General features: G+C 38.3%; 2 long non-coding RNA genes across 3 annotated transcripts in view; both read right to left on the bottom strand.

The window, feature by feature from the left end:
* LOC137154204 (uncharacterized) overlaps window positions 1–24,358 on the bottom strand; it is a 132,022-nt gene that overhangs the window by 48,809 nt on the left and 58,855 nt on the right. For both annotated transcript variants that reach the window (XR_010920147.1, XR_010920148.1), the window contains exon 3: window positions 11,533–11,596. This is a non-coding gene — a long non-coding RNA (uncharacterized lncRNA). The remainder of the gene's footprint in view (window positions 1–11,532; window positions 11,597–24,358) is intronic.
* LOC137154205 (uncharacterized) lies at window positions 11,597–18,724 on the bottom strand. Its single transcript, XR_010920149.1, has 2 exons — window positions 18,653–18,724; window positions 11,597–11,771 (listed from the first exon to the last, which is right to left on the bottom strand). It is a non-coding gene; the product is annotated as an uncharacterized lncRNA (long non-coding RNA).

Raw genomic sequence — 24,358 nt, 5'->3', positions numbered from 1 at the left:
GAGCTGAGTTAGTTGTGATTAGGTATAAAAATCACATGGTTTTGTTTCTGTTCTGTGATTGGATGAAATTACTTTAACATACTTCTGAAACCAACTCAGTCCAAGATTAAAACCACCTTTGCACCATTCCTGCTGATCTTATGCCATGTGTTTTGTTTAGCTGTGGCTGAAGATCTGTCCTATTATTTCCTCACAAATTTCCACATTGACCTTTGATAGAAAGCTGGAAGCCAACTAGTTCACCTCATTTGCCTTGTGAATACAAAAGAGTCACTGCAAAACAGTGAAGAACAAAAGCTAATTATTATACATGTACATGAAATCTTTTTTGTAGAACCTTGTCCTGCTGTATGTTCCTGTAAATTGATGTCTGATAAAATGTTAAATTGAGAAGAACTCTCAGACATGAATGTGTTTTATTTCTTTTGACTAGTTCCTTGCACATGAGCTGGAAGCTGTGTTGACTCTGGTAGGTGCTGGTGGAAGATATTTATTTGTAGGGATACAGGGCTTGGGTGCAGAACAATGCTTGACATCAGCCATCCAACTCACTGGCTTGCAATAATTATTTTCTTTGTATGTTTTTTCATTATTGTTTTACACTGTTCATTTTAACCCTATCGTCAAATGCCAGCAACAAGGTGAGCTTTAAAATAAAATTAACACAGCCCATACAAGATCTTCATTATTTTTTCAGAGGCCCAGTTTTATTTCTGTGAATTAACAAGTTTGAAGACTCCCGAGTCTAAGGAACATTAAAATCTCAGGAGTATTTCTGTCTGTGCACTTAAAGTTAATTTCCCTTTTAATCCTGAAGTCTCATTAGATACTGTTACAAAGTAGAAGGCCAAAAGATTGAGTTCTATGAATAGAAGGTTGTGCTGTGACCACAGTTACATTTACTTAGAGAAGATGGCAAAATCAGGGCAGGTGTTGTCACTGTAGACTCAGGAAGGCATAACCCACTTGTTATGCAAGCATGAAATATTTGTGACCTATTTAGAGATAAACTTTCAATGAACAATATCAGGGTTCAGAATTGGGGTTGAGCCTCTTGATACATTAGTGTAATTCCAATTAGATTTAATGGGAGTGACATGAACAATTGTCCTCTCGCAGCAGGAATACACAAGAATCCTTAAATATCCATTACATTCAGAATTTGTTTTGTTAATTTCAAATATAGATACTCATATATTTCTCCTAATATCAGAACCTCAGGCAAAGGCTTGTTGAATTAAATGGATACATAGAGCTTGTGTTTAGAAAAATCTGACTTTATCCTTGCTTTTATAGGCCCTCTAGATTCAAAGGAATCGCCCCTGGAAACACTAACTGCTGTGATATGCTTATGGCTCCATTTACAGACTTTCTTATAGGTTCATAAATGGAGACTAGGAGGAGGAGGGAAAGGAATAAAATTTAATAACTGAATAAAAATGTAAATAAAGATTTGCCTAAAATTACTTGTCCAAGAAATAATTCTCCCTCCCCCTTAAGCTAATACTTTGATAAGCTCTGTACAGTGATCCTGATTTGGAGCGTGACCTTTGAAAATGCTCTCCAGCTTGATTAAAGATGTATTAAATTTGTTTAAATAAACCTCGTTGTAATGGCACATCATTTGTAAGAAGCTATTAGGGGGCTGGAAACTGTGCTGCTGTATTTGCATGAAAATGTGCCCTGCTCGAATTGAGGATCTTTCCTGAATTAACTGCAAAGGGAAAGTGACACTTTCATAATTTTTTCTGACAAGAAAGAAAGAAAGAAAAAGAAAGACAGACTACAAAACTTTATGCTAGGCTCTGTGAGAAAGGAGGGGCCTGCATGTCAATAACAGAGCTTTTTAGACAACATACACACCCCTCTAAACCACTTTCCCTTCATTTTTGTCAAGGTCCATTTGACTTATTATATGTTTTCACTTGCTTTAATTTTTTAAAAAGCTTTTCTATGTAATTTTTAAACTGTACCGGTGGGGGGGAAAATCACTGTATGTGAGCCGCACAGAAATTAGCATTGAGAACATATAAGGAGGAATGGTTGGCATTGCTTCCATTAAAACGTGACTTGCTCCTTTACGTTTTTGAAGTGGATTTTGCATAGTCACATTTTGGGGCAGGGAAAACAGAACACTGGATATCCTGGTATTTAGATGATAAGACAGATAGGTAGAAAAATAGATAGATCCCACTCCTCTATGAAGCATACAGATTGCCAATGTACTTTAATTTCTTTCAATAGCACCCAACTGAGCAAGTAACTGCTATACTAATGAAAAAGTGTCTCTCTCTTAAATCAAATTTTAAATTAAAACCTTTCCCATTTCCTTGCTAAATTCAGGGCTCTGGGACACCTACGTGTACTCAGGGGCCTGGCCCCCTGTTTTGTGTTCCCCCCCCATTACCAATTAAAGGATGCGGTTTGCAATGATCAGCGCTGTGCCACCACCTTCCTGCTTGGATTCTACCCCACAGATTCAATGACAGCACCATGAAACAACATAAATTCATCTGCATGTAGTGCTGCCAACCCCGAATGCTCAACAATCATGTGTCAGCCTCTCCCACCTCACAATCAGGAGAGTGCTTAAAATATCAGGAGATTTTTAAACTTTTGCATTCTCCATATTTGCCTTCCTGTATTTGAACCTTTATGGATCACATTTCCAAGCTTTTCTCTGCAACCATAAGGGCTACAAACTAACTTTATTTAAAATGAAAGTTGAGATTCTCATGTAATCACAAAAGATTACAAGATGCAAGATGCTACTCATATGAGCATTCTGTAATGCAAATGTGAACTAGACTCTGAATAGATAATGGCAGCCCAAGACTAAGATATTCATAATATTTTTGTTTTCAGCCCATCCCTTTTTGCTTTCTCATTTTCAAATAAAATATACAAACACTGGGATCAAACCAGAGATTGAGAATTGAGCAAAAACTACCAATATTCGGTTTGTCAGTACATTATATTGTATTCAAGTGAAATTACATGCACTTAAATGGGATGACCACTTTGTCTGGATGTCTCCCAGAGAACTGATTTATCCAAATAATATGGCTTTACCATTACAGTGAATGCTGGTTAAGTGGGACAGTATTAGCACAAATTCTGTTTAATGGGAACTCCTGCATCTGGCACAAGTAGTTAAGTGATATGTAACCAGATGTTAAATAGCTGAGAAATATTAGTTCCAGTCCTTCAGCAGAGAATTTACCAAATAAAGGTTAAACAAAGATTAAATAAAGATGAAATGCCAGGAATAGGAATTTCATCACCAAGTCAGAGTAACAGTCCATCTTGTCTAGCAACCCTTTATGCTAGAGGCCGGTGCCAAACAATTCAAAACAAGTTCCAAGAGACCCCAGCAGTGGACAATTATGGAATAACCGGCCCATGATGGAAAGAGCTTCTTACTCCCCTCTGTTTAGTGTTGGTTTATGACCTAAAGAATGAAGATCTATATCCTTTCTATTTTTTAATTCCACCTGATATAATTGTTGGCATTCTCTTTTTTCACATTAACATCTAATCCTTTTCTGAATCCTGCTAAATTACTGGCCTCAATACCACCTTGTGGCAAAGAGTTCCACAGGTTAATTATGCATTGGTAATTTTTTTTCTCTTTGGCTGATATTACATGTACTGCTTTCCAGTGTCATTGAATGTCCCCCTGTTCCCTGATTATGAAATAGGGTAAGTAGGAGTGCCCAAATTCTAGTTCTATCATATCTATCTAATTCTATCATAGAATCATAGAATATTAGGGTTGGAAGGGACCTCATCTAGTCCAACCCCCTGCTCAAAGCAGGAACAACCCCAACTAAATCATCCCAGCCAGGGCTTTGTCAAGCTGCACCTTAAAAACCTCTAAGGATGAAGATTCCACCACCTCCCTAGGTAACCCATTCCAGGGATTCACCACTCTCCTAGTGAAAAAGTTTTCCTAGTATCCTACCTAGACCTCCCCCACTGCAACTTGAGACCATTGCTCCTAGTTCATCTACTACCACTGAGAACAGAAAAGTTGCTTGCTGAAAGATGTATAGCAGCAGAGCAATTTGAAGCAATTGCAGAAGCTCTCAGCCTTCCTTGCACTTTTTGTTAAGGTTACAGGACATGTCTTCTGTAGCAGCAGCCGCTTTACAAAACCTGAGCCAGGGTCACATACCCTCAACATCATATCTAAATTTAGCAGAAATCAGCCAGGATTTAGATGTGCGGGCAATTTTTCTGGACATATTTAATGTGATCTCACTATAGCATTCCAACTGGCATATGCCTCCACCTGTCCAGTTGAATTTGGATGCCAGTTGGCCAAATTTACTTGCTTTATCCATCTTCATTGTGTAGGAATAAAATTGTAATTGTAACCCTGTAGCTTAATTCAGAGGTTTTTAATTGTAATTGTAACCCTGTAGATTAATTCATAGCTTTCAATTCATACCCTTATTTGTGTCAACCTCTATATGGTTATTATTGAAATCGTGTAACATTTGAACTTCTCTCAGTCATACTCCATATTGTGAATGTAAAACCCCATTTTGACCTATGTACTCCATCTTGTGTAAAAACCCCATTTTGACCCTATGTACTCCATCTTGTGTCAAACCCTTTCTAAACCTTTAGATGAATAAGGTAGTTATCTGAACAAGGTATGAATGGAGGGTGTATGTGTGTGTGAGTAAGACCCAAACTGCCAGCTTGTCTTGATGAAGTTGTCCTGATGAAGTGTGAAGTCCATCCTAGGCTGAAGAGTGTGAACATAGCCCCAAAAAGCAAAGAAGGATCCACCCCAGAAAAACTTAATCAAACTTAATCAAGACATCAAAGAACAAGCTGAAAGTCACGTCTGCTATTGTACCAGCAATCAAGGATCACAGAGAAGTGACGTGACACAGCAGAACTGAAAAACCTATAAAAGACTGGGTGAGATTTCAAGGCTTTGGGGGAAAAACAGCGTTCTACACATCATCTAAAGAAGAGCGTCGGTGCGCGCCCGACAAGGACCCTGCTCTCCTCGTGCCCAGCTTCCCTGGCCAGGTAGCTGCCACGAGCCACGAACTCCAGCAACGAACCCTAGCTACGATCTCAAGCCACAATCAGGACTGGTAGCTATATATAACTATAGAACGCTTTCTGGTATGTTTGGGCGCGTGTATGTGTGTGTGTGTGTGTGTGTAGGTTTAAGTTAGTTATTATTTTAGTTTCTGTCAATAAATGCAGCATACTGCCTTTTCCCCTTGAAAAAGTCCCGAGTGCTTAATTTTGCACAACAATTGGCCCCTAACATTTGCAGCGACCTTTTTGTGAAGCTGATTTACGCCTGATTTTCTTGTGAAAAAATTGTATTTTGGCTTGTTCCAGATTTCTTTACAAAAGTTCACCTATTGCCACACATAAATGGCCAGATTCTGCCATCCTTATCACACGGAATACTAGCATACTAAATGATTCATACTGCTTTCAGTTGGACAGCTCATGGAATTAGGTACTGCTCAACATAACTAAGTGAATAGGAGCAACTGGCCCAGAGTTATCTAATCTAAATTCCACCTAGTCTCTGAAGTGAAGTGAAGTGAAATTGCCTATACTGTCATCACTCGTAGCTTAAATCTATGGGCAGCAAAACTTTTTCACAAGTCTGGTCTTTTATTACTGAAGAGGAAGGTGAGTAAGAGCACGCTTCTTTAAAAAAAAATCTCTGTACTCCTGTGTTAAGGAAACAGGTTTTCTTCTGCCACGTTCTCTAATTTCCTTTTGGTTTTTAATATACCATTCCAAGCTGAGATACTTGAGCAGGTGGAAGAAACTAAGCTCCAGGCTAATTGGTTCATCATACATTTTACGATAATTTTTATTCTAGATTTCGATTAGGTCAGTATGGAAAGTGCCTTGGTCAGAGTCTGTAATGATCTGCTTATTAACTCTGTTGCTGGGCCTTTGACTGTACTCATGTTATTAAAGATTGCAGCAGCCTTCAGTTCTGTGAACCATGCAGTTTTATTGGACTGTCTAATGTCCTGTGTTGGACTAACAGCTTGGTTTCAGTCCTATTTGCCTCACAGATTTCACTTTGTTTTTTTAATAGCCGATTTGACCATGCTGAAATTGTGTTATTCTGCAGGATTCTATTCTAGCACCATTTCATTGGTTGTTTCTATATTTCACCTCTGAGTGTGTCATCATTTGGAAATATGAACTATGTTTTCATTGCTATACAGATCATCTCTATTCATAATTTTTCCATCAAACTCTAGTCTTAAAATTCAGACTTGGACAGCTTTTATCAGGCCTTTGACTGAATCCAGACAAGAATGGATTGCTACTGATTGGTACAAGACAGCTTTGTGGAGTGGCAAACTTTCTTAGTTTGGCTGTTGATGACCTGAATGAAATATACCATCAAAACATTTTTCAGCAAAAAATACAGATTTGGGAACACCAAAACTGTTCACGAATTTTTGTCTGTTTTGCCAAACTGTTTGTTTGAAAACAAACAAACAAAACATTTGGATTTTTCAGACTGAAACAACTTTGGTTAAAAAAACACTTGAATTTTATTTTTTTTAAATGCTAAAGCATTTAAATGGTCAAAATTAAAATGAAACTTTTTTTTTCAACATTTTGATTCTCTGAAAATTTAGAAAATTTTCACTTTCAGTCAGAGCAAAAACAACTTTTCAAAACTACCAACAAGCCAAAAAATTCCAGTATTCCCTCAGCTCAGCTCAGCTGTCTTGGCAACTGTGATATCTTAGCAATTCTGGCATCATAGGTATTGTTGCCACTCCAAGTTCTTCCTTTTCCCATTACAAAAAGATTTTTTTTATGCAATTGTCACTCAGTGTGGGATCATTTCATTTCTCCTTAAGGGAGGTCTTTCTTTTTTAGCTGCTGCATATATTTGAGGGTGGTCACCTTGTTTAAGATCTGTTCCCCATTGTCATGGCACTGTGTGTTGCTATGGTTCACACCATTCCCTTAAGCATGGAGGCACTGCCTCTACACTTAGGAAACCCTGATCTACTCAGTGCAGCTTACTAACAAATAGTTTAGGAGCAAATTATAAAATATTGTAAGTACATTGGTCCTAGTGACCTTTTCCTTGTCCAGCTATTCAGAATTTAATTAAATAATGCACCATTGTATACCATTAAAAGTTACCAGAGTTACTTCCTTGTAATAAATATCTCTTTCTAAAAGAAAGCATATAATTTAGTACCTGACCAGTATAAAATCTGTCTGTGTATGACTGATACTGGTGTTCATTGCCTGGTTTAAATATTTGTATCCATCTACATTTTTAGCTATTTCTAAAGCACCTGTTATAGTGGTATCTGAGAATTTGCAATTTGCAAAATAAACTATGTATAAAATAAAACCATATGAATCATACCAGCAGTGCACACATACGTAGTCTAGAAATACTTGAAATTTACCTACTTCATACCTAACATCACTTTTGGTTGCATTTTTATAAGTTGCAGTTCAACCCATCTGAGATTCTATAATAGTTTCTGGTTCATTCAAAACCAATGCAGCAAAGTCAAAATTCAAATAAAAACTGCTAAGTTTTTTTAAACTGCCTGCCTATATGTTCATGAGTGCTTGCAAGGACTAGGAGCAGCAGAGTTTGATTAAAAAAAATAAAGGAAAGCCACAAAACTCAGTCTTAGGTACTTTCCCCCCCCATCTAGAAAGCAGAAAGTTCTGCTTCAAGACTGGATGAAAAGTTTGCAAGTCCAGAAAAGATGATAATGAAACTCTAAGACCCAAATCTCAGTTTTAAATGGTTTCAGGTTTTACTATGGAAGAACTAGAACTGGTCAGAGCTCACTACTAATTATTAGTGAACTGTCTTGTCAAAGTGTTGTTCTAAGTGGACAGAAACATGAGCCATGTTTCCTCAAATTTCTCTTGTTCTTCATCTAAACTAATTATGATTCCCTCCCCTTCCCCACCTGATTTTTCTAACTCTTCTACCACTCATCAATAGTTCAGCATTCAACTTATGTTTCTGCCTCTTTTACAAAGTTTTAAATGTACACTTCATTGATTGTACTGATTTTATCGTGAACAGCTTGGGATAATCATACAACAAAGGACAACAGAAATGTGATTATAATTGTAAATTGTGGGTAATAATTTACTGCTGGCATTGGTTAATTATGAGCTATATTTGATCCAGATGTAACACTCTAGTTGCTTCAATTTATATAATTCAGTAAATGCGAATGATTTTCATTACAACTCTATATCATAATGAGGGATGTTGCAGTTTCGTTCTTTTAAAAAGTACAATGGGGGAAGTTTCTACACTTTATTCTACACAAAATGAGAAATTCAGGAACAAACCTTTTTTTACATACATTGCACATTACATAAACACTTCCATTGGTTGACGATGTGTGTTTTAGAGAAATGAAAACTAATAGCACAGTGCTTCATTTTTTATAAGATAGTGAAGGAACTCAAGACACCATATTTGTAAGATATAGATGGGGCCTCCCACAGAAATCGATGTCAATTTACCCAAAGGGGGTAGGATATGGTCCTTAATGATGCAGGAAATAAGTGCAAGAACATGGTACATTATGAAACAAATTTGTGCTACACACTTAGTGCAGGGAGCTCAGCTGAGTTTCCAAGCAGCAGTATATCTGTTATAATTAAGGTTTTGTATATATCACAGCATTAATGATCAGCAAACATCAAATGATTTGAGAGTTCAGATAACCCACCAGAAGTCCAAGAGTGAAATCACAGCCCCACTGAAGTTAATAGCAAAACTCCCATTGACTTCAATGGAGCCAGAATTTCACCCCAGATGCCTATGCAAAACTTATTCTAACTAATCCCGGTGTTTAAAGTCTCTTCTCTGCTACTCATTCTTCAACCCACTTAGACTCCGTGCCCTTTCCAGATTCTGTGCTTTCCTTAGTCTGACACCCTGCCACACTACCTCCTTGACTTTACCTTTCTTTTTTTAAAATCATTTTTGAAATATGTTCCAAGGGAGAGTTTTGTGAGGTCCATTCAATAGGAGTTTTACTACCGTAGAACCTGATTGAAGACTGTGGGATTCGGCCCTGGTACTCTACCTATTGAACTCTGGACAGCTGGCCTGTTCCAACCTCATACACACTTTGTTGCCTCCTATCTGAGGAACCTCACAATGCCTTGCTCCACACCTCTAATTCCATCAAGTTCTGAGGATGACTGAATATTGAAAGTGGAGACAGATCCAGTAGAATGTTCGAGGGAACATCAGGAGTGTGGTTGGATCTGGGACTGGGGAGGAGGTACTCAGCACCTTTTTTCATGCTTCAAAGGTGTTCGAATTCAATTATGTTAGTCTCAGCTAAGCTCGGGCCCTGCACTAAGTATGTTTTTTTCAAACTTGTTTACCCATCCTTTCTCTCTAGTAATTTTCTAGTAATTTGCATATGCTCTAACCTGCTTATGTTTACACTGAGAAAGAAGATGACCCAATGAAATGTAATCAAAACTGTATTAAAATAGTCTCTTTTGTTTGACTTTCAGAGCTTGATTCTTTATTTGTTTACCTCAGTCAGTTGAAGTCAATGGAGTTTCAGCAGAATCAAGCCCTCAAAGTAGACCATAAATTGCTACATGATCAAAGTAACCAATCTAAATAACATACTGCATCGTAAGGCTCCTGTGCTATTGTGTAGGCTAAACATTACTTTGCTACAGACAACACCATAGAGGTATCAATATTAGATATAGGGGGTGCGAACACTGCTTTATGCTTCCAACTTCATTTTCCCAAGATAATGGGGCTGAGAATTACCAGACAGAAACCAAGGCAATTAGCAAACTGACAAAAGATATTTTCAATGTCTTGATGCAAGGTGTAATGACATCTGCGCAATAGGACCTGTCACATGATGTTTTACATCATGTCATGATGATGTCACAAAACATACTGTAGCTTTTCAAGTGATATGCTACATCATCTTACACCACTAGGTCACAAATAATTTTAAACGACCGCTGTTCATTTTGAATTAGCGTAACTGTTTGCAAAGACATATGCAAATAAAAACAAGAGCACACTAGGAATATCTTTAGTCACAGCCATATTATTGCTATCAAAAAGACTTAATGAAAATGATACATGACACCTGAAAACTGACTCCAGGTTAAGGAGAAGTTACAAGTTATAAGCTGAGTTGTGGCAGCTGAACAAAAAGTGCCTGGCAGGCAAGTTTTCTTTTTACATAATCAAAAGCCAAAACCTCCATGAATAATATAGAAAACAAATGGAGTTGCCCATCAACCATCACAATAAGGCAGGTGGTGCTGAATACACTTAATTGCCAGGTGATTGGAGTCACTCCAATATGTTGCTGTCATTCATAGAAGCACTCTCTGAAAGAGAGGCCTTTCAGTAATGTATGTTAAAGTACCAGAAATGCTAACTTGTTGGCACCATTTCCCTCAAGTATCTCCTGCCAGCAGGAGAGAGGGTAAGTTGGTAGCTATTTGACATCCTTGTCTCTTGGACATACTTTCTTTTTTATAAGAAAATTCACATCCTGACTTACCTGAAGATATTAAGAAAATCAATCACTTCTCTTTGTGTACATATGACCTAACTACAAAAAAATCATGACTTTTTTGTGTATACATGAGAGATCATTAACATGAATTACAACTGGACAGCAAATGTGTGTAAAGGTTCCCACCCACCCTCTTCTCTTATACTGAAGAATCTAAACCTAATAATAATCTGGTCTGATCTGCACTATGTATATCCTTAGACTGGGCATATGATACCAACAATTGTGAAACAGAGCTTAAAAAAAGGGAGGCATTGTAAAAGCCAGAATTAGGAAAATCAAGATGTTACTTAAAAACTTTGAGACTGGCTGCTAGAATTCATGTCCTACATATATATTTTATCCGTGAAGAAAAACAACACTGTAACTAGTTTAAACGTAGCTGACACACAAGACTGAGTTTGCAAGTATTGCAGTCATACCGGTGTTGAAAAGTTGGTCAGTGGCACTATAATTCTCATCCTTGGGGGTTGTAAGTGCTAGGGGTGATCTTGGTTCCTTGTTTTCTAGTTGCAGCCCACAAAGAATTTTGGAGGTATGAAAATACTGGGTTGTGATGGGAACATTGATACACCATAATACCAAAAACTGAACCATGCCCATTCCCTTATAATTGCATTAGAGAAGAGAGAAGACACACTACTCCAGCACTCAAAGCAACCACAATTTGGTTAGGAGCTCTGACCAGAGAAGATATGTCTGGAAAGGCCAGTGGCCTGGATAGCCAGCAAAGATCAGGTTTGGGGACAGCTAGCTACACCATTGCAAAGGTGTAAGCAAGGCAACCTCTCACTATGCTCACTCCAGCAACCAGTCCTCACAGCTCTGGTAATGAATCCCCTTAGCTAAGCATGGCTCAGTCTCTTATGAGACATAATTGTCGCACTATAAACTCCAGATAAGAAAAAGAAAAGAGTTGTTTTCAAAGGCACTGTACCTTAAACTTTCCCTCTCCAAGTCTCTCTTGCACAGTTTTGCTTGTAGCTCACAAATGCACCATGCTAAAAAGGAAGAAAAAAGGGTAAGTGTGTGATGCCATGATCATAGGACTCAGAATGTTGAAGTTCATCAGTGCTGCATTGTAATTGATGGCTCTATATTGTACTTCTGGGATGAATCCACTCAGTTGCAGGGTTGTTGGGGTATTTCTTTTGTTTTGTTTTAAACTTCTGTCTCCTACATAAAGACAAGGGAACACTGTCACTTTAAATTACACATCTTGTTCTTGCAAGGGTTCTTTGTATGGCTGAGTTAGTCTTTTTAGCAGCTAATTAACCTGTAATAGTGAGGTCAAAGATAAAATGCCTGGTGATGCCTCAATTTTAAGGAATGACCAGGTAGTAAACTTTTAGAAGGCTCAGTCTGCTCTACTTTATTCTGCAAATCAATTTTTTTGGGGGGGATATAACTGAAAAATAAATACTGCAGACACTACCACAGTACTCATTACTACCACAGCACTCATTACTAGGAGTAGTCTTGTTGAAATTAATGGGATTACTCAAGTTAGGAAACACTTTGCCTTATGATATCCTCAGTTTGAGTTTTAAAACAATCTCTCCCAGAATAACAGTACGGAAGGACAAAGCAGAAGTGAATTTCGAGGGGTGGGACTAGATCCCCTAATCCATATTCCAGTACTCAAATGTTTAGTCTTGCTGACTTCATTGGGACTACTCTTTGAAGGAAGGATTTTCAGGACTGGACCCCTGGATTGTACTGTCCTTGCAGCAAAGATCTGATTTATTTGTCTGTAAAGCACCATGCACATCTACTACATTGAATATATGATTTATATATTCAACAGGCCAGCTACAGGGATATGGCACATTTGCACCGGGCACAGCTTGGAAGGGATGTGAAGATGGGCCCTGTTCTTGGGCAATCCTGGCCCTCCGGGCAGACTCCTAGCACAACTTTAAAGCACCCGCTCTAAGTTTCATCTGCCTGCCTGTGCCCATGGCGGGTGTTTTGGTATTCTAGCTATGTCTGCTGTTCCTCACCCACAGAATCTATGCTGAAGCCGGAAGGGGAATAACTGGCTGGCTGTTTTCCACCTGGGGATTCCCTTGATGTAAGGGGATTTCTGGAATGCTAAGATACGCTGAGTTCATAGCTGTTTTCCACAATCAAAACAGTGACAAAATAGCCAGAGTGTAGAATAGGAATAAGGGACATCACAATTTATATATATTCCTGAAATTCCTGTAAATAAATAAATTAAATAAAATTTTCATTGAAGGGCTATTTAAAGGTGGGTGGAGTCTATTCATCTGCAAAATTATGAACAGAGCTGAAACTCAGTTTACTAGGTCTAGCGGGGAGCACCTTACTTTCCTTCCTTTTGGAAAATGAATTCATCAGTTTGTTTTGTTTTGTTAACTCTATCATACAACTGTAAAGAAGCTAGAAGTCTGTTGACTTAATACCATTTTGTGCTTTTGTACTGCAAAAATAGTTTACACCTAATTATGCCGTTCAGTGGAAACTGCACATCTGGGGGGAGAATTTGGTCCTTTCCTTTTAAGAAATGAAATTTGTTAAGTAACTAGGCCACAAAGCAGCAATAAGATGGTTGGCAATTTGAAAGTCCAAATTAAAAAAAAAAGCAAACAGCTGAGACATTGAGTCTAAAAATTATCCGCTACACATGCATAGTAAAATGTTTTCACAAATTCTCCAAAGGATTTTTAATTATTACAGATTGTATTAATTAGGTAATTATGCAATAGATAGATGGGAATGGTTCCAAAACAATTATGTATATAATATTCTGTATACAATACATGTTTGTTTGTTTGTTTTTTAACTGCCTAGCCATTCCAATGTGATAGTCAATGACACTAGATAGGTATAACAGAGCAGTGTTTTAGCCACACTGTATATTTTTAGGAACCTGAATACATAAGTGTGTGGTTAAATAAAATTGCAGGCCTGGTACAAATTAATAAAAAGCCAGAATTGATCATCTTTATTCAAGCAATAATGAGCAAAATGTGGGTCATCTGGTAAGGATTAATGACCATCAGGGAGGTGGTGATGACTCAAAAGGTATCTCAGTCGTTGAAGGGCGGTTAAAGGGTTTTTATACCTTTGCAATGTTATACAGATAAGAAAAGCTCCTTGGCAGTTTTCAAATAGCATTATATAGTTATTACTACACTTTGGGCAAGATTCTCTATTCCTCCTATCCTGTGCTGGGTGCAAAAAAGGAGTGAGAGGTGGGGCAAAGTCCTGAATCAGGACTGGGTCATCACCACAACTCAGTGCACCCTTGAGGCTGCTCTAAAGTGCACTGATTTGTAATGACCTACAATGAGCTTTTATGCTAGCCTATAATAGACAGCATCCACTGTGCTCTGGATACATCATCTGCTGCCTTCCAGGCCCCCCTCAACATGCCCCTATGCCAGGAGCCAATAGGGGTGCAAACAGTCCACTTAAAAGTACTTTAAAATCAGCTGGAGCTCACACACAGACACACACACACACAATGTGGATATTCTCTGGAAGCAGTTTATACCCCTTTATATCACCAAAGCAGTGCAAAAGAGACGACAGAATAATGCACAATCTGATCCTTTCACATGAGGTCTTGTTGCAGCTTTAATCCAGACTCAGGGCACATATGAGGCAATCACCTGCTAATAGAATGTTGACAAGAACCTCTGTGCATTCAGATAGTATGGTAATGGGCATGGTGTAAGAACCTGAATAGAAGAGAATTGGCAGCTGGGCAAAAGAGCAGCTGCAAAGCACCAAGTCCTATTTCTTTTTAAAATGGCTTCTAGCTCTGGGTGCCTTAATATCTTCATGCCCAACTTTACATACCTGAGGCCTAATTTTCAGAGATTCTAAGCAGCCGTCATGCCAACAGAAGTCAGTGAAAGCCTTCATAGTATGTGGAGATGGGCACCTATACATTAAAGAACTCAAAATTTGAGGCTGCTTTTTCAAATTTGTACGCAAGTAGCTGTATGTTTGCCACTTAGTGCCCCTTGTCTAAGGATCCATTTAGAGAAAGCTGAGAAAGAAGGGTGTACCAGAAGAGTGAAGGAGCAGGATGGGAACCTGAGTGGGAGGTATGAATTTTCACAGGGTGACAGCAGGATGCTGCATGAGCCTCAGAGGATAAGATTCAATGCAGCAGCTCATAGAACTGGTCCTCAGCTAGCTAGGAGGGATCAAAGCCAAATTGGAAGAGAAAAACATCTGGAAGAAAATGAATTTTAATAATACACAAGCATAATAATGAAGAAAAGTTATAAAAATATTCATCGGGGAAAAACACAGACACTGAGAAAGACTGAAGAAAAGACCCAGGAAGATATCGGAGGAAAAATGGAGAAGATGAAGGAGAAGATGACAAAGGAAAAAGGAACATTCTATAATACATTCTTTATTATTATCTTATAGGATATTTCCTTTGTATGATATTTTGGATCTATAATTCAATAGTGGTGTAACACAATGGCCTGTTCACATTAAGAGTAGTGGGGCCCTGGGACCAGCCAACTTTGTTCCAAATGTCAGCCCCTCTAAAAGCAAGCATGCTAGGACATGTAGTTCCCTGAGGGATCTGGGGAACTATAGTCCTGTGGGAGTTAGGTGGCAGTTACATGACTTGCAACCATATTTAAAGTAAGCCACTAAGTTAGCTCAGTCAGTGAGGCTGGAGGCTGAGAAATTAGGAGACTCCAGCAAGAACCCCCAGACAGAAGGCTTGAGAGAGAAATCTGCAGGGAGCAAAAGCCTGCTGGTGGAGAAGTCCCAGCTGGGAATGCTGCAAAGAACTGTGAAGCCCTAAAAGGTACATAAGGAAGGAGAAGCCCTGGAAGGATTTTTCAGTCTAGCAGGAAGCCTATATGGATGCTGAAGCCTGTTATAAACTGAAAGTACTAATTGAGCCTGATGAAGAAGGCTAGAAGGTTTGAGTGTTATTTTTATGGTAATAGACCAGGCCCCAGAAGGGAAACTTAGTCAGTGAATGGGCCTTGCTGCACGGGGTTTGGCTGTTTCAAAGGGGGGAAACACTTGATTTTTATTTATTTGCATTAGTTCCTACAGGCCACAACCAATATCAGGTCCCGATTGTGCTCAATACTGTGCAAATACTTAGTAAGAAACGTGCCCTGCCCCAAAGAGCTTACAGATTAAATAGACATGACAGTTAAGGGTGGAAAGGGAAACAGACACAGATAGGTGAAGTGACTTGACCAAGGTCACATAGCAGGTCAGTAACTGAGCTAGGAACAGAAGCCAGTTCGCCTGAATCCCAGTTTACTGCTGTGTGCATGACCAAACTACACAACCTCGCAATGCTCACATAAATTCATATCAAGGATTGTGGCCAACACTCCTTTCCAGACCATAGCCATTTGTGGAGCTGTAATCACCTTCTTCCTCTTAAAGAGAACTATATCTCCCAGATCTGCTTGAATTCCTCACCTTAATATTTTTTATTCACAGTTTGGAACCCCCTGCCCCTCGCCTAGAAAGCAGCTTGGTTTGAGGAACCATGTTGAGCCCTGAGGAGTAAGCCCCCTACCCTGATACTGGGCCTTGGAACCTGCTTGACTGGCTCTTCAATGGATTTAACCCTTTTTAAAAGATTTATTCCCACCTCAGATATCCAACTAATCCTTTACAATTTCATTCATTTTATATCTTTACCACAGCTGACATGCTGTTCATGCCAATGGAATTCATGGGATTTTTTTTTTATATGAAAATGTTTTAAATAGTTCCTCCAGGGGCTTAATAAGTGGCTTTGTTCTATTCCTTACACATTGCTTCCTTTCTTGTATCACGTCTTGTCATTTGATTATAATTGCGAATGGAGGATATCTGAAAGTTGGGTTTGTTTTGAGAGCAGCTAGTGGCAAAGTGGATTAGTAGATTAGCCTATTTGGCAACCTAGATACAGCTCAGAGGATACTGTAATAAATTTAATGTTCTCATACTAAGCTCCAAGTCCATATTGCATAATCATCACCTATTACAGTGTCTAATTTAAACACACTTGGCAGTCTTTGTCCAAAATATGCAACACCTAAATAAACTGGGTCTTTCCAGTTAATCAGGATATTTTCGCTGTCTAGCTCACATAATGAATTGGCCACTACAAACTCGCAGGAAGGACAATCAGATGTATTTGAGCATGGGGTGGAGAATATTTTATATTTGCTTCTTGTCTTGCAACCACTTCCAGATGTCTTCAGAGTAAGTAGTGAAACTCCCACTGCATATGTCACGGAAGAGGGGAATTAACAAGGTGTTGGGAGGTATTTTTCCTCCTTTCTTTCTCTTCTTTCCAATCGCAAAATACTGACAATCCCAGAATAGGTTTCTTTCTTTCTTTCTTTCTGCTGCCAGTAACACAGATTCCCTGAAGAGTTTAGACTATCTACAACAATGTGTATTTGTAAGTAACTAGGTCCAGAATGCTGACTACAAATAGCATCAACGAGAAAGTTCTGGATCGAGTAATGACAACCGTAGGATGTCAGCCTGTCATGTGAAAAAGATAATAAATCATAGAGTTGCCATCTCCTAAAACTGAAGCAACTTGATTAGAATACAGAAAACAATGTCATCCCTGAAGTTACTCTGTGTTTGTGACTGTTTCTCTCTCACTCTCACTCTGCTTCACTATGGAGCTTCTACCTAAGCCTTTCCCAGACCCCTCATGCCTGCCCTCCAACAGAAGATTTAAAGGAAGGGTGCACACATTTCCTCACACAGCCTATATTGATGTTATGGCACCAGCCCAGGAGAGCTTGTGTTTGGAGACTCCATTCCCAAAATACAAGTGGTCAGGACAGGACAAAGCAGTCAGACAAAAAGAGTAATATGAGTTCTATGAATCTACACAGTCTCAAGTCTGTATTACAGGGAAAAGCTTCAAACACAGAGCCCACCACTTCCGCTATCCAGGTGGTCATGCAATAGAAGGGCTCTGCTGGGCTGGCAGTTGACTGCAATGCATGTCACAATGTTAGGATAGAGGTGTCATCTTTTCACAATGCAGTTCACTAGAACTTTTAACCTAAACTTTAACCTCAAACTCAAAACTTGATCCAAAATTCCATCTTCTTGGGATGGCTCCCATCCCTTCTTAAATAAGAAAATAAATACCAACTTTTTAAATATCAGATGGGAGTTTTCAGATAGCCAAAAATCACTCCATATTTATAAATTGAGTAAAAAAATCTGCCTTTCTTTTCAACACAGTATAATGGAAATAAGAAATGCTGAATTAAGGAAGGATACAAAGCACACAACTTGCACTCAACAACAAGATATGAAAGGATATTAAATGTGCTGGAGAAATATCATTGTGGTGGATAATTTGCTGTAATGCAGCTTGACCATACTCAAAATATACATGCTGTATAAATACCTGGGGGTGGGTGCTCATAACCCTCCAGAAATTTGTTACAAACTTCCCTAACATAAGAATTGCAAAAAGACAAGTGCCTTTAACAAGTACATTGGGCAATAAGCTAAAAGCCATGGTACCCATGCCAGATATGGGAGAGGTTTGAGGGTAAAATGTATAAAAGTTAAGGACTAGCAGCGATGAAAGAAGTGGTTCCTGCTTTATCTATAAGCCAAGAACAATTAGATTTCAGCAGAAATCTAGTGTGTCAAAAATAAGAGTTTTTAAATCTTTTTCTCTCTCTCTAATAGCTTTAGTATTTTCAGTAATAAATATCTGGGACTCTACATGCACTGTAAATAAATCTTCGGAATCATACAAAGGACAAATAAAGTTAACCTAGTATTGCTAATTAACATTAGTTTGTTGGGATTTAATCAATTAGCACAGAGTTTTCAAGGCAATAGTGCTCCTATTCACGCTCAGTGGAAGCACTTTCAGGCAGCCCTTTATTGCAACATCTATGTTCAGATGACCTTTACTTCATAAAGCAGTGAGCTAAACATTTTATACCCAGGGCAAAATCTGTTTCTTGAAGGATGCCAGGGGACTGTCTTTAGGAATATGATTTGGTCTCACTTGGGTAATTTACCAAAGACAGAAGAAAGTTACAAACCTATTTGTACCCTTCATTTGAAAGGCATGCCATTTCTTTGTAATAATCACTCATTTCATTCGCATTGCAAAGTTTTGCAAATAAATATCCTTTCAGGCAGACAATGTAGTGAGTGTCCTGCAAAAAAAAAAAAAAAAAAAAAAAAAACATAAAAAAACCAAAACTAAAAACAAGCAACTCTCCCAAAGACAGATGCTTTTCCTAATTGCAAAATTTAACTTTGTGCAATTCAGACATGATTTCAGTGAATAACATTTTCCAGACAGGGCTTATTTATTAAGCAGTTTGTGGTTGGACAACATATTGACAAAATAGGAAGCACATCTCTGTGACTACCTTCCACGTTCAGATAGCATGAAAACTCAGGGTGTTAACCCTGCTGCCTGCCTCAGTAATTGTGAGTTCCAGTAACCCTATCAGGTCCCTTGGTGATGATCCACCCTAATGGTTGTGAAAGAATGACTGTTGAAATAGCACCTGACACTTCACCCTGAACTCCTGTAACACTTGCTGATTCATTGACCACATTGCAGGGAAAGTACATTTAGAGCTAACTACTGTATCCTTCCTCGGCAAAAGGATGTAGAATATAGATTTCTGAACTCAACATGGAAACCCCAGCATACTTTGCTTACTTGCAAGCACATTATTAGTTCATTTTTTCCACAGTGAGTAGAGCAAACAAATCCAAAGGGAACTGAATTTGAATGGGAATTTAAAAAATATCCTAGCCTAAAAATAACATGGGATGGGCTGGTTGTATTGTACTGCTACAGCTTTGATCTGTTTTCCATTCAGATTTTTGTGGATGGCTTGGCTGATCGTACAGCTGGTGTAATCACCAGAAACCTGAACTTTGATGAAAACTCTCCTGTAAGCTATTGGGGGAAAGACTTCTGAACTGAAACCTTAAATCAGGTAAGCTCAGGAAAAAAAGGAGGCTAACCTGCAGCCACACCAGAAAAGGCTGCAATCCTGATCTCACAGGCTAATCAAGATTAGGCCAGATAGTGTGCACTTAAATATGAGGTACCGATGATTTGTTCTCTGAGTCAGTACTAAACATATGCCCCAGAAGAGCATTAGGCGCATGGTGCCATCTTTTGGAAGAGTTATAAAACTAAGATTCAATCCTATGGAGCACTTTTTGTCCAAACAGGGGTTCCTGCATTCTTCCCACTTATATTCCCCTTGCTTTTTCAGTTGGATGCAGCTAAACCTGGCTTATCCAAACTTAACTTCTGTCCAAATCCAAAGTTCATGTAGGAACTACAATTTATTTGTTCTGAAGCTCTACCTCATTGGTTTTGGATATTCTCATTCAGATATGTAGAGTTTAGCTGTATTCTTCATGGCATTTCCTAAATTAAATTGTTACTTAGTGTTGCAGTTAATTATTAAACATTGGATGCATTCAACCCCAGAGGTGACTGCATTTTGGTGACAAGTGAGTGAGCCTAATACTTATAATCTGAAATTCTTTTGGATAAAGTCAGTATCTAAATATAAAACACCGCTATTATCACTGTAAAAGGGCCCCAACCCAAAACATACACCTCCTAGGACATTCAACATTTATACTGAGGATATATTTATTTGTGCCCATGAGATTAAGCACCTGAACTTCCTGTCACTTATACTAGTTTTACAGCAAAGTTACTACAATGCTTTCATAGATATTATTCTTGATTTACACCAGTGTGAGGGAGAGAATTAAGTCTTATTTCTCTTAATTGTTTATAAGAATCTCTTAGGTATTCCTGGAGTAAGAGAAAAAAGAAACACACGTGTATTGAAGAGAAAAAAAAGCAGAATTACATCTACTGACATATTGCATATCTTTTCCAGATTTGCTTTCGGCTAGAATAACTTATTACAACTGGCTTGTGATTACCTTAGCTGCTTAAATGTTTTGTAATGATAAAACTCCACAAACTCTTCTACCACCTTTTCAAAGCCCTTGTAGATATTCACCTGCTTAGCTATTTCTAAAACTACACCTTAGTATTACTTTATTAGGACCATAATGTCACCAAACTTGCAGTCATAGTTGCAACTTTTCATGTAGTGTACGGTTGCTAGAATTTATTGAAAATATCTTTGGCTGCAGTGTTGGAGGCTCCAAGATTCAGCAGTACCTTGCTATCTCTGTATCATTAGTGAGTGTCGTACACTGGTTAGTGAAAGGGCGTCAAAATACCTGTACTACCAGCTCTGCTGCTGACTTCACTAAGTCAGCCCCGCTGCTAACATAATGCTTTGTCCTATATTGCCTTTCATATGAGAAGCTCAAAGTAACCTACAAGGAAAAGGTCTGTGTGCAAGAGACACATTTTCTCTACGTATCATACTTCCACAGGAAGAAACAACATTTAACAATGATATCACCTTGACAGCATCCTTTAAGTTCCCAAAGACCTGAATTGCCACAAAACTTGTATTAACAATTAATACTTTATCCATAACGACACCACACCTTCTCCTTGATCTTTAAAAAATGAAAGCACAAGCAGAATTCTGGAAACCAGTCTTTTTTTTTTTTTTTAGCAAAATACTTCACTGTAGGAGTTTGTAGAGAGCAGCACACGCATTTCTGAACTAAACGTTGCCAAACATGATTGTATTAATAAAGAAAATCATCCTCTCCCACAGTAACGATGCCCCCTCCCCTTCTGTATTTTGCAGTGACTGTGGAATGGGAGTGTTTATTCAATAGCACACTCTAAACGGCAATGGCTGGGAATACAGAAACTCCTTTCATTTATCATATTCAGTAGCATCAGATAGGAAAGATTCCCAGAATCCATTGTGAGATAAAATCATTAAGTTGTGTTTCATGTAAAGTGCTATCTAGCCTTTGAAGTTTCAGATTGGTAGGAAAGGACAAACACATGCAGTACTGTAGAGTACTGTTCTATGAATTGTGAAGATGCTTGGTTTTAGGAGCCTACACATTAAAAGAAGGATGTCAGAAAAATGTGATGCATACTTCTTTAAACAGCACGACTTATTTTGGTGACTTTGGACCAGTGTCATATAAATAAAAATTAAATGCTTGAAGGCCAGTATTTTCCTTTTTACATTTCAGTCTTTCCTGTCAATTACACTATAATAACGAGGAATTCTGGGTTTTGTTATTACAACATTACAGCTTAAATTGCTTTCATCCTAAATACATTTAAAAGCCAAAAAAGAATTAAGCCAAAAGGAAACAACCTCCTGCAATGGGCTGAGGAACCTTGAAGTTGATGGGTATAATCTTGGTCCCACTGATGTCAACGGCAAAACTCCCACTAACTTCAATGGAGCCAGGATTTCACTCAATGAAAGTTGAAGACATTTAGAGTCATTTTCAATTAGATCTGGGGACCAAACTCCCTTAGGCTCCTTTGAAAATCCCAGCAACAGTACCTAGAAGAAAGCACTTTGCCTCATGAAGGATCAAGGACCTTGGCAGGGTTAAGAATGTTTTATAAAATTTATGTTTAAATCATTATTTTAAAATGTAAGTAGTGTAGAAATTAATTTAGGGTGACTGAATGTATTGATAATCTCCTCACTTGCCTGGTGGAAGTGAAAGATGCTAAGGTATTTCTAACATAATCCCTCAGGTGTCTTTCAGAAGGACATTAAGGCCTGCATTTTCTAACCTGGCTGCATAAAGAGACTTCTAAATCCATATTTAGGCATCCACATAAAATTCAGCTGATTTTCAGAAGTGCTGGGAAATCTGCAGCTCTTGCTGATCTCAGTTCGTGCTGTCTGAGGAAAGGAAACAACGAGCCTGGGTGTTTTCACAGACTGCTCACTTCAAACTACTATAACTGTTACTGTTGTTGTTCTCATGGAAAGGTGTAGGGGAGGCCTCTGGCTCCCATCAAGGGTTGGTTGGTGCTGGCTGCATTATGGAAGAAATAGAGATTTTCATAGTCTGTTCCCTGTGAGCTCCTCCCACTACTGCTGCTGCACCCCATGTGGAAGGAATTTAATTTATCCGTTATCATTTATTACAGAATGATTTTAACTTTCATCACTCTGTAGTTCCTGGCTGATAAGGTTTTCAGACCTGTTCTTCAGATCAAGGAAGTCAGAAAGTTTGGAGAAGAATCTGAATTACGAGGGGCTTGTCTGAACTAAACCGCTAATGCCTCTGATGTTCATCTATCACAAATCTAGACAGCAAGTTTGTAGATCTCCTGGTATTAACCCCATTTGGAATACTTAGAAATGGTCTCCACAATGAGAAAATCTGGATCCAAATCTGGATTTTGAACCCCTTCCCACAAGTCTGGGATGTTTGAATCAAAGGTCTTAGTCATTACAGTCAGTGTCACCCCCTCTCCCTCAAAGTTCAAATGAGTTTAGAGCTGGGATTATTAGGGAACCATACCTAGAAACACTGAGTAGTAATCTTGTTAATTAAACCAATAATTAAAGATTTGCAAAGATTTGGAAGTTCAGTTCCAAAAAGTATCCAAAAGTATTAGAGTTTAGATGTTTATCTAAACATCATCTGAACTATCCATCCCAAACTCCTGTATCTGCAAAAGGGGGCTGTAATTATTTCAGTAAACAAAGTATTTTTTATGGAGGATGAGATTTCCAGTATATCTTATTTCCTGTCAGGTTGGAAATATTATAGGATTATCCTCTCACAGTATTTGTGGAAATTCTGGTCACATCTAGAACCATGAAACATGATAGGGTGTGAAACTCTGTGAAATATTTTGGTTACAAAAAAAAAAAAAGGATCAGAAATGTACACCTATAAAAATCTTTGGTTCAAGTTCAAGTACACCTTGAGACAACAGGTAACATTTTCAGAAGTGCCCAGAATGTCTTAGGAGCAAATTCCATTGCCTTTCTATGAGACTTAGCCTCTTATATGCCTAAAACAGTTTTGAAAATGGGATTAAGGCACATTTGAAAATGTTAGCCATTATCCAAAGAATCTGCATAGTCTTACCTTTACTGCATAAAAAGTATTTTCAGTGTCACGCACTGCTATGTTTCCTGTGACCAGAACTGCCAAAAATACTGCAAGAGAGTCATAAGAAGAGGATTTATTTCTTTTGTATTTTTTCTTCTAACAATATTATCCCATAAGTAATTTTTGGTCATTCTCGCTTTATGTTTGTATGTTACCATGACCATGATATCTTATACAAATGCTTTTGTCAGATAAGGTACATTTCATAGAGTTTAGCCCTTGCAATTTTCTAGGTTTTTTGGAGTTGTTTGCTTTTAAGAGCTTGCAATTTTAGCACAATTCATAGGGAAATCAGGCTGAGAATCAGGCGGCAAACAGATTTATTAATTTGGTAAATGAAAAATCTATAGCTCTCACTGACTGAAAAGGGGATGGGAAAAAAAACCTAGGACAAAATAAAAGTGGAGCCCACCCAATTTGTAGCATCACTCTGTCCATGGCATCATGAGACAGAATCAAATGTTTGTAGCATGTTGGGAAAAGGTATATTCTCAACATAATCTTAGTTATAATGATATCATCAATGTATCTGGAAAATAATAGTCAAGCTGATTAAACTGAACTTTGTCTGGATCATGCAGTTTTTACATGGCTCTGTCAAATGTCAGGCCTCCTCTCTCACCAATTTCAGAAATGTTGCACCATGATTTCAAGCAGTGAATCATCTTCCCCTGTGCCAACCATCTGTTTTAACTGCCCCCTCAGCGTCTGAAATT

Source organism: Emydura macquarii, unplaced genomic scaffold (genome assembly GCF_026122565.2).
Source record: "Emydura macquarii macquarii isolate MOO-44397 ecotype Brisbane River unplaced genomic scaffold, CSIRO-AGI_Emac_v2 contig_1253, whole genome shotgun sequence".
NCBI lineage: Eukaryota > Metazoa > Chordata > Testudines > Chelidae > Emydura > Emydura macquarii.
The sequence above is the reverse complement of the archived record's forward strand: the minus strand, read 5'-3'. Positions and strand labels throughout refer to the sequence as shown.